Below are 15,649 nucleotides of genomic sequence, written 5' to 3' on the forward strand. Positions count from 1 at the left end.
ATTGATATTGGTTTCCTGTCAATGATCATGAATGTATTTTGCGGAATATTGATTTTGATCAAGGCAGCGGGAGTTAATTGAGAAATATGAGTGATAACTCCTGGTTTTGGGAAAGAGAGTATTTTCTACTAAAAGGTGGTAAAAGTTTTCTGGTTAGTAGATATGGAGCCACCTTGTACTCGATGATGCTAGTTTTTATAAGGACATAAATTTTATGCATGTGGTGAATATCAGAGTGCGCAGCAGAAGCGTGATATTTTTTGTTGTAGTCAGGAGTTCAGATTATGCTGATTTTGAGGAATTAGTGGTGACTTGAATTTTTGAGATGATACTTGTAGTTAGAGATTAATCATTTGGTTGTGCAAATTTGTTATTGATGGTTAACTTTTGGAGTGTTCAGTAGGTTACAAAAGGTAGAATACAATGAAGGATTAGAAATTATAGCATAGGAGTCGATTGAGGTTAGCACAGATTATTGTACGGAGTTATTAATCATTGGAATTTATTGGATGTTGTATTAAGGTTCTTAAGGAAATGAGATTTTGGATAACATAGCCACCCTAGGAATACTGAACGTGAGATGCTATTGGAAGTCTAATGCGAGTATGATGGAATTGCCTATGGGAGTAGATTTGAGAGAGCATTACTTACGCTTTTGGGCGTTGGTGATGGTATGTTGTCTCAAGCGTGTTCTGGTTGTATCCTGTATCCTGTTTTAGCGTGATGTATGGCCTTATAAATTTCGAGAAAGAATTTTTTTTAAGGGGGAGAATGTAACACCCCGTATTTTAGTGTATTTTTATTTAATGATTATTTTTATTAATTCAAAAGTTTATTCTCTTGTTTTAAAATTATCGGATATTTTAAATGGGTTATTTTATGATCTTTAAATTGTGAAAATTAATTTTTTTGTTTTCTTAATATTTATTATTGTGATGCATTTAAATTGTTCTTTATTTTAAATTAATTGATTGTTGGATTTAATTATTTTATTTTCATTTTATCATTACGTTTAAATTATTTTAATTGACTTGCTGTTTTAAAATCTTTTTCGTTGGATCATTTTTGTAACCCAAAATGTGAGGATTGGACCTCATTTCTTTCCCTCTATTTTCCTTTTTCTATTTTTCTTTTTCTTTTCTTTCTTTTTTTTCTTTTCTTTCTTCTCTTTCTCTCTCCTCTCCCACGCAGCCTCTCCCTCTCTCTTCCCGTGCGATTTCTCCTTCTCCACCCAACCACCGCCGCCGCTACCGCCGTGACCCACACCGCCCCTCCCGTTAGCTCCTCCACAGGCCGGCGACCATACCCCGTCAATCCGAGCCCCTATCTCGCCGCCGTTAGCCTCCACGAACCACCCAAAGCTGCGACCTTCTCTTCTTTCCAGCGCCGCCGTCACGCCACCTCCGGCCACCATTTCTTCACCACTTCATCATCGACCTCCTAGCAACCAAATGGACCCAACCCCAGCTCCGATCCGTCACTGGTGAAGCCTATTTATCTCCATCTCTGATTTCAACATTTTTAGCCTAAAACCACCTTTTGTGCCGCCACCCACGGCAAACCATCACCACCATTAGCTCCATCGACCTCTCTAAGCCCTACCCTATCAATTTCAGGTCTTGGTTTGTCTCCATTCAAAAGTGGGTTTTTGAGACCCACGGCCACAATGCATTTGGCACTGTTCTGTTGCTGTGTTGCTGTCTCTTGCACCTCTATGATCCTTCGGAAATTATTATATATTACTGTAAGTATTTTTTCAAAGAACTTTCGTGATTTAAATGTATTTTTGCACTAACACATCTTATTGAGATCTGATCGGACATACTGGACTGAGTCCGAGGAGTTCGGGGGTCAGATGGATTGTGGACGAAGTTATTATGTGATTGATTTGCATTGTTGGTTGTTGTGGTGTTGTTTCATGTATATGGCATATTTGCACGTATGTTCATGTTTGTAAAGGAAACTGTGATTTCACATGATTGCATACATGTTCATATGTTTATTTGAAAATTGGATTTTCATGTGAAATGATTTTGAGTGTGTTTGAAACGACTGGTTTGAGAAAAAGGAAAAGTGACTGTAGGGATGGTGGTAAACATGGATGGTGATAGAGTTCCGCCTATCATTCCCGCCTACGGTACACGCGATAGGCATGGTGGTTGTGTCCCGCATGTGATTCCCGCCTACGGTGCACGCGGTAGGGATGGTGGTATAGTCCCGCCTGTGATTCCCGCCTACAGTGCTCTGATATGTATTCATTGTGTGTGATAAGTATTTATTGTGTGGAAAAGAACTGTAGGGATGGTGGTAGAGTCCCGCCTGTGATTCCCGCCTACGGTGCACGCGGTAGGGATGGTGATAAATAGGGATGGTGGTTGTGTCCCACCTGTGATTCTCGCCTACGGTGCACGCGGTAGGGATGGTGGTAAACAAGGACAGTGGTAGAGTCCTGCCTGCGATTCCGCCTACAATGTTCGATAAATGGTTTGTTTGTGTGAATCATTTTCTGGAAAAATGACAGACTATGTTTTTGGGCCAAAATGAGATTTTGGCGTGTGTTGGAAATAAACACATCTTCGGAAAAAATGGTGTTTTATGGCTAAGTGGATTTTGTCATATGAATGCATGTTGGTTTCATTAATATGTTTTTATCCCGAGAGTTGTTGGTTTATACTTACTTGTGGTACCATTTTATGGAATCGCAGATTTTGATGCAGATGTGGATGACGAGCCTTAAGGTTGGCTCCGTTGGTGGAGTGATCTGGGATTACTCCTGTTTATCGAGATTAGATGACTTATTTATATTATCCGCTGCGATTTTTATTGTGCACTTTTGCATGATGCACACACTTTAGCACATTTCGTTGGGATGCGTGACCCGTGTTGTCATCACCCTGACGTCACGATTCCCGTGTTTTTATATGTGGGAGTCGGGGCGTCACAGGTGGCATAAGTGGACTTGTATGAGTTAAGAAATTTAAGAAATTTTTTTTCCATTGTTTAATTTATTTTACTTGAAAGATTCTTGAGACATTTGATTTTTGGAAGAATTTTTGTAATTACCTTCTTATTATTATATATGGATTTCAGGTTAAAGGGTTCACCTCAAGAACGGGGCGTGACACTAATAATTATAGTGCTTGCCATAAGTGTAATATATTTTTGGCAAACCCAAGTATTAATGACCTAAATGATCATTTCAACATTTGCAATTGGGCAGTAGAGCTCACTGTTAGGCAGCTTCGCTACAAATGAGCGACACTTAATTTGTCTTTGATCATGGCAAGCGATTTTATTACTTTTTTCGATGCCCAATTTCTTAATCCAGACAGTTTTAACTACTTCATTTCATTCATGAAGTGCATAAGTACTCCATATATATGTTACCACATCAACAAATATAACATAAAAAAATTAGAGTACTCGAAACTTTTTTTTAAACGAAGAGGGACAGTACTTCCAAATTTATTAATATCTTTCACTTTCCGCACAATAAATATGTGACATTTATTGCAATGTCATCTTTTATTAACATTCAGCTCTATGGTTCTTAATAGATTCAAGAATTGCATAACTTGAATCCGGATGAAGTTACAGATGAACTTTATGCTCTTTCTTGCGGACCAGATCGTTGGATTGGGTCATATAGTGGATGCATCATGAATGGAATACGGTTTCACACAAAACTACGCGAACAACATCGACGCAGCCAAAATAGTGGGGTCGTTGTTGCAGGTGTACATCAGTCGATGCCAGTTGATTTCTATGGTGCGTTGACTGATATTTTTGAATTACGCTACATAGGGTGGCATCTTGTGTACTTGTTTAAATGTGACTGGTGGGATGTTGGTGATCATAAATGTGGCATACGTGTAGGCTACCATCTTACAAGTGTGAATACATCTAGAAAGTGGTATCAGGATGAGCCTTTTGCCCTTGCGTCTCAGTGCTCACAAGTGTTTTATTTAAAAGATTTGAGTATGGTGGAGAATTGGCAAGTGGTACAAAAGATTACAAATAGGAATGTCTATGACATTCCACCCATCCCAACTGCATTAGACGATGGTGTGGACTCCTCTGGAGGTGATGCATATCAAGAGGAAGATGCTAGTAACGATGATGGTCCTGCCAATGAAAGTGATAGTGGCATAGCGAGTCAATTGCATCGGGACGATGAAGAATCAGTTCTAGTTAATGAGGTAACTACACTACATTGTTCTACTCTCGCTGATGCCGAAAATACTTTTATTGACGATGATGTGGATGGTGACAATTATGGCGATGATCACAATGCTGACCATTATGAATCTGAGAATGAGGACGACTTCCATTCGTCTTCAGAACCAAGTGAGGACTAATGTCCATTTTTAATTGCATGTACAAATGGGCATTTGTTTTATATTTTTATAATAGTTTCATTTAGTTTTACAATACGCTGTTGAAACCTTATAGACAATATGAATGTTACGTTGGTGTCTTTCGGGTACTCTGCCTCTATGGGTATGCGGAACTATGTATGATGAATGAAGATTTCTCGTCTTTCATATCATGGTGCTTATTGTTGATAGAGATCGTGTTAAATCTAGAGAGCCACCCAAACAATCAGCAAATGTTAAAAATTGTGTATACCAAATAAGGAGAGTTTATAATTTCTGTGTATGGGAGTGAGAAATATGTTTGCAATGGATATTTATTTTACAGCATAGCCATATAAACAAATATCTCCTATGCTGGCTTTTCAAACTTTTACTCAGATTCGAAGATCATAAATTACATGTTGGAATAAATCTAGTTGAATGAGATTTTTCTCTTTTACCTATACGTTGATTTACTTTTAACAAAATATATGCATGTTTTTAAACTCCCAAGCTACATTGTGCTTGCCAATAGACATTCCCTTGCTTAAAGCATTTGTAATGCATTTTACTGTAGGTTGCAGCAGTCAAATATGAGGTATTTGACTGCTTGTAAATTGACATATTGTGGGGTAGGATCCCAACATTGTTCGTGCCGTTTCCCTTTAATGTTTTGTCACTTCTCCATTTAATGCGAGGTACTTGCATTAATTTAACAGAATATCCAGTTTGTGTATATTATTGGATGGTATCTTATTACTGACCATTATTGCTCAGACTTTTACATTCTCCATTGCAAAGTTTTTATTGGCACAATTGTACCCAAACTTGAAATGGGATTCAACAAGTTACAAACATCGTTCATACCTGTTCAATATAAGGAAATATATGCAATTGTTGATAGAGAGTATGGTAATTGGTAATGCAGGATCATGTTAAGTATGGAACTCGTAGCATATAATCTGTATCCCTAATAGTAGTTGACTCATGTCAATGGATAAAGTGGGAATGGGTATATATTAGGAGAAACAATGAAAAAGAAAACAACGTTATTATATGATGAAGACCTTGTGGTTGGCTACTGAAGCTTCCTCGCATGTTGGAAAAGTTTTACCATGGCAAAAACTCCACTATAAGATTTCCTATCCAATATTATATAAAGAAAATGAAAACATTTTACAAGTTAATGGATTTTGTTCCTTTCACACTATGTTATAAAGTTATAATAATTCTGATCAATTGTCCTGAAGATTTGCAATATAAACTATGCAAAGTAGCAGTATATAGTGGATGGTCTAAAATTAAATACATGGAAGAATTAAGAAATTCACATTATGGACTGGGAAATTCCAAAAGTACTGAGGAAAGTAATAATTTTTTCTTTCATTCATTGGCTACTGAAGTTTAATGTGGTGATTAGACTAAAGTTATAATAACTTTGGCTAATTTAATCCATGTGAGATAAACACAAGTTATGCCTAAGATCTGAGCCAGCAACTATCACAGACTCACGTGCAGCAAGGCCTATACATGATTTGACTGACCTAAAAAATGACTAAGTATTTCTTATCTAGTGCACCCTCATTGCGCGGTAAACAAACCTGCAATACGTGAGATGCTTGAAAATTTGGCAAGCTCCTTTATCAAGGACAAGTACTCATGTCAGAAAGCTGGTTGGGTTTGGTAAACTGGAGAGACTTGACCATATATGGGTATCATGGTTAACTTCCTGGGTTAAGAAGTGATATAATTGTTGGCCTCAAGATCATTCGACAATGGGGAAGCTGAGGGAGTAAGGCACAGCGCCACGCCATATCTACTATGGTAAACTGGAGACATTTTCACAAGCAGCAGATGACTTGTAACACCACGCCAACTTGCAACAGAAGCAGGGTTACAACCTTCACACTGCAAACAAATACGTGTGAGTCCTCCCTAACCATTTTCTCTTCAACCTAGATGCAGAAATTTTTTTTCTGCAGTCCTACATCAATTAAAAAGGTTTTCAAAGTCTCACACAAAAGCAAGAACAGAAGTTGTTTTTGTGAAGTTTCTATGGGTACTACAGTAAAATAAAAATTCTTGGGAAAAATATGTTCTTTCTCTCAGCACCATTTTCATGCAAATTTATTTTAGGTTCCTTCCCCTACTTTCATTTAAACTTGAGCTATGTTTGGGCTTTCTATATATAAATATCTTTGGAAAAAATATCATATTTTTTTCCACTTTATGCTAGTATGTCAAAGGATACTAGAATATTTCCCATTCGTGAGATGCTTATTTGTAAAAGACTAAGTTAACTTACATGAAATGTGCATGCATGTGAGTACTCGACCTCCATGGTTATCTGGTCCCTTTATATCTTATATCTTATTGGTGGTTGTTTTTGAAATACATGGCATTTACTAGGTGTTTGCAAGAATAGATGTATAGTTGAAAGTTATGCATTCACATGTTGAAAATCTGTACCATGGATGTTATATTTCAACTATAGCCATTATATTCACTACTACTAAATAAAGTTTTTCGTCACTACAAATTTAGCTGCAATGATAATTTGTAATTAAAGTAAGGATGTGATGATATGGAAAGTGGTAGGTTTAGAACTTTTCCTGATTTTGATAGTGTTCAATAGGAATGTCTATAGTGTGTATATATATAATAATACGCTGTAGATACCTTACCTGTAGTGCCCATATTTATATATATATAGCATAACTGTTAATTATTCTGTTGGTTTATGGTAATTCATATATGATGTACTGTTATGTTTATCAACATATCCAATCTGTTAACTTCTTTGTAGACTGGTGAATATTGATATTTTAAATTTATTATATGATGCAGCTACAATGAGAGGAACAAAGAATACACGTTGTGGACGTGCTGACAATCGCGCATCAGCACGTGGTAGAGGCCAAGATGCACAGCCTCGAGCACGCATTCTAAGGGATGAGTCTGTTTCATTTTCAGATGCATCCACTCAAGGACCAAGTGTCGGACTAGAGGACACAATTCCTATCAATGAGGCTGAAATATGTAACACGGATTTTGAAGGTACGTTATAATTTTTCATACCATTAGAATTATCTAATATTAAATAGAACAATTACATTTATTTTTCTTGTGGTAACAATATGATAATAATGTGGAGTATGTTATTTTTCACAAGCTCCTCCCACTCGAAAGCGTGGAAGGGGACCAGCAAGGTGCACAGAATTTGACCGCATTTGAAAGTTTGGAAAAGTAGCTGTAAAGATTAAGGATGGGCAAAGAGGAGTATCATGTCAGAATGCAACAATGTTTTCAACAAGCGTGACATGGATTGTGAAACAATATGCTGACATGCAGCATGCAAGCTGGAGTCGTGTTGATAAACTGAACAAGGAGGAGCTAACAGATTGTGTCCGGGTACTAATTGTGGCATATGATGCAGAGAAATATAAACTGTTATTTATTTATTTATTTAAACAGAGTCACACTAACTGTTTGACTTTCAAGCTGATTTTGAATTGGACTCGACAAAAAGCAACCATCGAGAGACAGTGGCAATGGCACTTGCTCAAAAGTACAATGATTTTCACTACCTATTACACTGCAAGTACCTGGAGTATGAAACACATGAGGCTGCCATTTTTGGAGGGACAAAAATGGTTAACAAAGCTGTGCGGGAATGTTTATGTGAGAGATGAGCAAGTGAGGACTTTAAGGTAACAACTTCCCAACTCTAAGTCTTTAGATATTATTAGCATATTGGAATTAGTACCATGATAAGATCACTGGGGTCGTTATAATTTCATACAATGCTTATAAATTCTATGTTCGTGTCAATGATAGAACCTATCAAGGAGGAACAAAAGTAATAGGAAAAATCAAAGGATAAATCACACGGGTGGCAGGAAGTCATTTGTAAGACTAATGGAGGAAAAGGTTAAGTTTTCCATCACAAGTTTCGATTTTTGTTTGTCTTTCTCATTTACTATAGTTTATTGATTTAACTGTTGTTAAATAATTGAAGTGGGAACAAGCTCCTAATTATGTTGCTTTCTGTAAAGAGGTGCACTGGTATACAAAGAAGGGTAAATTTATTACTGAAGCTGCTGAGCACAACTACGTGAGTTATAATTTTTATGCGAAAATTTATTTTTTAATGGTCTATTTAGCTCGTAATTGCTAATGCCTAATACTAATTTGTGGATGATATTCTAATGCAGAATATGATGCTTGAGCGTATGAATGAGATGGAACCAGAAGATAACACTGATGACCATGCCAATGCAGTGTTTAAGGAGGTGTTGGGAACCCGGTCGGGTTATGCTAGAGGTTTAGGACACTTAGTTATAGCTTAACCATCTCAATCATTACTGTCCAATAGGGAGTTTGAACGTTTTAGGGACGAGAATGAGAAGAACAAGGCTGAGGCAGAGGGCTTCAAGAAGAAATTTGAGACATTTATGATTGATCTGGAAAAGATGAAGGCTTGTTTTTCTGAGTGTGACAGGCTACATGAACGTGTTAGTCAATTAGAGTCCCAAAGGGAGTCTCAACAGGAGACTCCAGGAGATGCATAGGCATCCACCCATGGGTGTGTTTTTTGCTGAACATTTTGATGATTTTTTGGTAGCATTTGCTGGACCAGTGTTGAAATTGCATAATGCATCCTTTTATTGAGCATGCCGGTTCAGATATTTTGTGAGGAGTTGGTTTGGGAGTGGCAATGAAGTAGCTAGAACAAAGATACCCGTGGGGCACAAAGTCTACTTTTGTTTGTTTTCCCTTAAGAGAGTGCCCAAGATGCCAGCCCATGGCCTTTAGAGCATGGTACAGGTATACCAGTAATAATTTCATTGCTGACATTATTACTTTTAATGCATTATGCCCTGTGGTTAGCATTGTTATTTTACTAGCATGTTAAGGACCAAAGAATGTTAGAAATACATCTATATGCTTATATTGACTAATTGACTTGTACTCATAAAATCAGTTGGAGTAGTTTAACCTAGATAGTACAATAACAAGTCAGCAACCATTGAATGATAATCAATCTAGAAATTAAAATATTCATGAGACATGCTTGACTATGTACAAAGTGCGAGACTGCTTAATATAGGGAAATGTGTTTGAAACCTATTATATGTAGTAAATACAAGCTCTGAATGGTTTGTGAAAAGTCACTCCAATATGAAAAACTTTGTATAAGAGGTTACAAAAATTTGCATTAAGTTGGTACCCTTTTATAACCTATATGTAGCTAGAATTTTCATAGCAGAATATAAAATACTCTCTTTGATATATTTATACCTCGACGACACAGTCAACAAAAAATAGGATGATTTCACACAAAAGACCATAACTGTAACAACAGTTTAATTGCCACCTTTGCACTAAAACTGAACCATGTGATAGCCTGCTTATATTGTGGTTGTGGAATTGCATTTGACTTTCACATTTGACTGGTTTATATGAAGAAATGACGTGTAATGTTACAATTTTAGCTTTCAAATGTTCAAACACAAGCTCCCAAGGGTGAAAATACAGCTCCATGCATGCATCTTTAAGAATGCTCCAGCAAAGAGATAGAATGAACTGGGTTATCTTGTATGCATGTTTTGCACTAGTGTTAAATGGATATAATACATGCATAATTTGGTTTGTGTAGTCTGCTTCCGGGTCGTGATTAAGTTTGTAAATATATGCATGTTGGTGACATGCAATCACACAATAGACTATATATTCAATATATACATAATATGCATGTTGATATATATATATTGACAGCTTGTTTTTTGTTTTATTTATGAACGTTGAAATATTATGTTATTTCAGGGGGTTACTTACTAGCATTAATGCCAACTGTTAACACAGATGTTGAATCTCAAACCAAAGAATTTGAACTGCAAATTGAGTTGGAGCATTATTGAATTGAGGTTTAAGTTCTGAATAATGTAAGAAATCACTACAACAAAGTTCAAAGGCCATCAATTTGACCAACATATTTCTTACAAGAAATAAGAATGTTACAAAGAAAGCAAGAAAGAAAAAAACAACCCTAAAAAAAAAAAAAAAAACCTTTTTCTCGTATACCATGCCTCTCCAGGGAAAATGTTAGATAATGGATTAATTAAAAGTGCACATTTGGGACGATGTGAGTTTTCACCAAAATAGCTTTTTATGGACCAAATGGCATTTGATCGGTATTTACTTTATCTGAAGAATATTTTAAGTCCAAATTAAGTTATTCTGGCAAACCACGACTACGGGAAAAAAGTTAATTCTCGTAGAGAAATCTTGAGATTTCTGATGAGCCTTTTTGTCCCAAATGATATTTTGCTGCAACAAATGTAACATGCCAGAAAAAAGTTATTCAGACAAACCAAACTCGCAAGAATAATTTATTTCTGATGATCTTTTCGCACAGAAAATATTTATATTTGGCTGCAAGAACTGCAGGAAATAGTTATTTCCTGCGCAATAACATATGGGAATTACTCTATTCTGGCGAACAAAGTTGATGCATGCTCACGTATTTCTGGCAGAAAGTATAATATGTCCAACGATTTGGTAATGCCAGAAAAAGTCACTACTTCGGACAGTGCAATTAATCTCCGCAAATTGTAGCATGTTTGGCCAGTTATTTCTAGGGATCGTGCTGCGACTTAAATATGCCGAAAATAAATATTTTTGGCAGCAAAAATGATTAATTTGGACAACAGATCTCCTGGGAAAAGGCCATATCTGTTGTAGTGTAGAAAGAAAAGCAATCGACGCAATTAACTTCAGTGTTTTTTTATTTTACCAAGAAGCAATCAACGCAAAAGTTTCCCAGCAGCCACCAATCCATGTTTTTCCCTCTAAGATAGAGACCTTCGGGAGTGGACAGGGGGAACTCCATGAAGTGAGGGTGCTCGAGTTGGCCATTCTACATTCGTAATCATTCTTCCCACTACTCTTACTTTTATTTGTAGGATGCTGATTCAGTGTGCATGTATGGTTGTGGATTAAGAACTTAACACCAAAGCTTGAAAAAGAAGAAAGAAAAATGAAATTTGTTTAGAATGATGGGGGTTTCCAATCCCGTAGAAAATAGGCCATCTGCTGAGAAAAAAGAAGCGAAGAGAAAGTGAGAGGAAGAAAAGAAGAGAATGGGACCCAAGCTGTCAGACGATTTCTTTTCGATTGCACACACTGATTGTATAGAGTTTTCTCTCTCTCTCTCTCTCTCTCTATATATATATATATATATATTAGAGAAGCATTCTACTGTGATATTGCACAAAAATAATCCTATAAATTCAGTTGATCCATTAAATCATCTATATTATCAAGCAATTAGACCGTTTTCTGCACATCAGCTTTAAAGCATGCATTTGTTATTTGAGCTGTAATTCAATTTCATTACGTTTGAACTTAATGTCTAATTTTAAGATGCATGTGTACGTTATTAATATCTCAAAGTGCTTCAATATTATACTTATATTGATCCTTATCTTGTTTGAATTACCATTTTGGGATGAATCCGTTGCCCCTTGAGACTCCTTATCCTTCAACATCTCTCCAGGATTTCTTATCCTTATTTCTCCAATAGTTTTGAGCTGACACCTTATCCCTCCATTGAATCCCAAAAATAAAACCAGCCTGCTGGGTTGTGCTAGCTATATCCATCCCATCCAATCATTTAATTTATTTTGTTGTTTTTCCTTTCGTTTTTGTCCAAATATTTTGATTCCGAACAACAGCATGCATGCATCCGCGGATATTGATCCTCGTGACAGATAAACTACTTTGACGTTTCCTGCAACTAACTTATTTCTTCAAACACACTAAAATTATTTATATTAAAGAATATCATCATCACGTTTGTATTTTTATATTTTGATAAGTTGAATATTATTGATGGTGGGGCGTGTGCATATATATATGGCATCCCGATGATAATGCACCAAAATGACTTATCCAGATATATATATCTACTTCCGGGTGACAGAGAGTGAGCAGACAGAGAGTGAGCACATGACAGAACTAAAGGCCGACATGAAGTTCAAGCGTATACGTAGCTGTTCTCAGACCCATGCAATCATTACTTCTTTCTCTTTCTTTTTCTTTTTTTTTTTTTGAAAATTCTAACATTAATAAAGCATGCATGCATGCACGAAACATAGAAAGAATATCAATTACGTGCAAAAGATGCAACCTTCTTTCTCTTTCTTTTTTTTTTTTTTTTGAAAATTCTAACATTAATAAAGCATGCATGCATGCACGAAACATAGAAAGAATATCAATTACGTGCAAAAGATGCAACCATAATACAAAAATATATACGAGCAAAAACTTCCTTTGCAACGAGATTTTACGTTGTAGATGGCAATTACGTACAACAGAACGAACAAAACCAACCACTAGCCACAACGGGAAGTAGTGCATGTAATGTCTCATTGGAAGACTCAAGTCACATGATCTTGTTATATATACTCTAAAAGTTAGTCAATAATGCAATCGGAGTCTATTAAAACATTATAAAGAACAAAAACTTTTCATCACTTGAGAATGAGGTCCATTCTAACTTTAGAAAAATCAAAACACCAATAATTTTTTAGCATGTTGAAAGCTTTCATATCTGCGATATATTAGGTATGTAACAAATAAGATTTATAAATAAATTTTCTCATACATATATATATAGATACGTATATGTACGTATGCATGCATATGAATATAAAAATGTTAGCCTCATGATGAAAAGTTCTATACTAAAAAAAAATATATTCATAATCTATTTTCTCATCATCATTCTCTCATAATTCCATGATGGGGTATTAGATGATAAGTTCATAAGTAAAATATAATAAATAATCTCAAATCATCTAATATTACATTATAAGATGATGATCAGATGATGGTGAGAATTGAGATGATGAGTAGCATTACTCGTAATAAAATGACGGGCATGTGATCTATAAAAAGAAGGAATGAATCCAAGGTGGTGATCTGAACTTTCATGCGCAATCTCCGATTGTCATATGATTTAGCTCTCCTTTTGCAACTAAAGTTGCGAACAAGCTGCTCAGGTTTAGCGGAGGCAATTACTTATGGCTTCAGTAGAAAACATCCGAGAGGCACAACGAGCTAAAGGTCCAGCCACTATATTGGCAATTGGCACTGCGAATCCACCAAACTGTATCTACCAAAGTGACTATCCAGACTTATACTTCGGCGCCACCAACAGCGATCACATGACTGAATTAAAACACAAGTTTAAACGCATATGTAAACATTCATATCCATCGCATAAACAACAAAGCATGGCAGCAAACAGCTAGCTCCATATTAACGTTTCTTTTCACTTTTTACAGGTGAGAAATCAATGATAATAAAACGTTTCTTCCACATTACCGAGGAGATTCTAAAGGCAAACCCAAGCATTGGCAACTATAAGGCACCATCTTTGAATTCAAGTCAGGATGTGGGGGTTGCTGATGTAACCAAGATTGGTGGGGAGGCAGCTTTGAAGGCTATCAAAGAATGGGGCCAACCCATCTCGAAGATTACGCACCTTGTTTTCTGCACATGACAGGTTTTGACATGCCGGGGGCGGATTTTCAACTCACCAAGCTCCTTGGCCTTAATCCATCGGTGAACAGATGCATGATCTATCAACAAGGTTGTTATGCCGGCGGGACTGCCCTTCGCCTCGCAAAGGATCTTGCGGAGAACAACGCATCTGCACGTGTACTTGTGGTGTGCTCGGAGAACACGACCATGTCTTTTCATGGACCATCTGAGTCCCACCTAGATATTTTGATAGGCCAAACAATTTTCTCAGATGGTGCGGCGGCCGCCATCGTCGGCTCCAGCCCCGATACCTTGACTGAGCATCCACTGTTCGAATTGGTATGGGCGTCGCAGTCGATTATCCCTGATACCGATGATGGAGTTGTGGGAAAACTACGCGAAATGGGCATGACATATTATTTATCGACGAATTTGGCCGAGTTTATAGGAAACAACATCGAGAATTGCATGATCGAAGCATTCAGCTCCATTGGTATTAGTGATTGGAACTCCTTGTTTTCATAGTTCATCCAGTGGCCCCTTGATTCTTCACAAAATCCAAGAAAACCTCGGTCTAAATGAGGAAAAACTCAAGACAAGCAGGCATGTGCTGAGTGAGTATGGGAACATGGCGAGTCCATGCGTGCTTTTCATCCTTGATAGGATGAGAGAGAAATCTATGGAGGAAGGAAAGGCCACGACGGGTGATGGGTTAGAGTGGGGGGTTCACTTTGGATTTGGGCCAGGTCTCACTGTGGAGACTATTGTGTTGCATAGCATCCCTGTGAAGAATACCAATGCTTGTTAATTGCTATATATGTTGTAGTAGATCATGTCATGTGGTGCTAATTAATTTTTAATAAGATACTTGGTTACCAGGAGTGCAAGAATCTTCATCATGCATGTAATCATCAGAAATTTAATATAATTACTTAGATCCATTAATGTTATTTTTCATTGCCAAACTTAAAATAAATTAATTAATAAACTGGTCCGTATGACACTGTTAGATGAATCATATATAAGCCTTATCAATATTACTTAATTTTTTGCTTGCATGCATCTATATATGTAACTTTGCTCGGCGTATTTCACATGCATAAATTAAGTTGAAAGTTTTTAACTTAATAAATAGGCCGTAATCATGGCTTTAGGGAAGATTGTCTCACTGAAATATATGTATGCTTGTTCATCATCTTATTTTCATACAAGTTCTCGTCAGTCCAGAACGAGTTTTTTACGAATCTATCTGTAACAGCCTGATTAAATATTATAAAGAATTGGATAAAAATAATTTTATTGGGCATATATTAAGTTTAATATATAGGCTATATTAGACAAGCCTACAAAACTATTATTTCTAAAGTTGATTAGGAGATTTTAATTACTTCCATAGACTAAAAGATTATTTTAAGTTTGTTAAGGTTTTGTGGATGCTTTTAAATAGGCTATGGGCCGGATTAATAATTTTATTGGGCTCAAAATTGAATTAAAACCCATTAAATATTTATGGATCAAGTGGATCCTTTTTAAATTGGTATTAGGCCTAAGAAATTATTTAAAATTCAAAAATATTTGTTGAATAAATTGGGCTCATTCTGAAATTTAAAATCAACCCATTAGGGATGTTAAGTGACTAATTAGCCGAAAAAACTAGACCTACCCCATTTATAGGAGTATAGAGACCAACTTAAATCCAAGACCCTTGACCTGTGAAACCTTAGATTTAGGCTTGGTTTGATTCC

The 15,649-nt window shown here is 36.4% G+C and overlaps 1 pseudogene; it reads left to right on the forward strand.

Annotated features, from left to right (window-relative positions):
• Positions 1–13,368: 13,368 nt before the first annotated feature.
• LOC121243160 lies at positions 13,369–14,712 on the forward strand (annotated as a pseudogene).
• The last annotated feature ends 937 nt before the right edge of the window (positions 14,713–15,649 follow it).

This window comes from Juglans microcarpa x Juglans regia, chromosome 8D (genome assembly GCF_004785595.1).
Source record: "Juglans microcarpa x Juglans regia isolate MS1-56 chromosome 8D, Jm3101_v1.0, whole genome shotgun sequence".
NCBI lineage: Eukaryota > Viridiplantae > Streptophyta > Magnoliopsida > Fagales > Juglandaceae > Juglans > Juglans microcarpa x Juglans regia.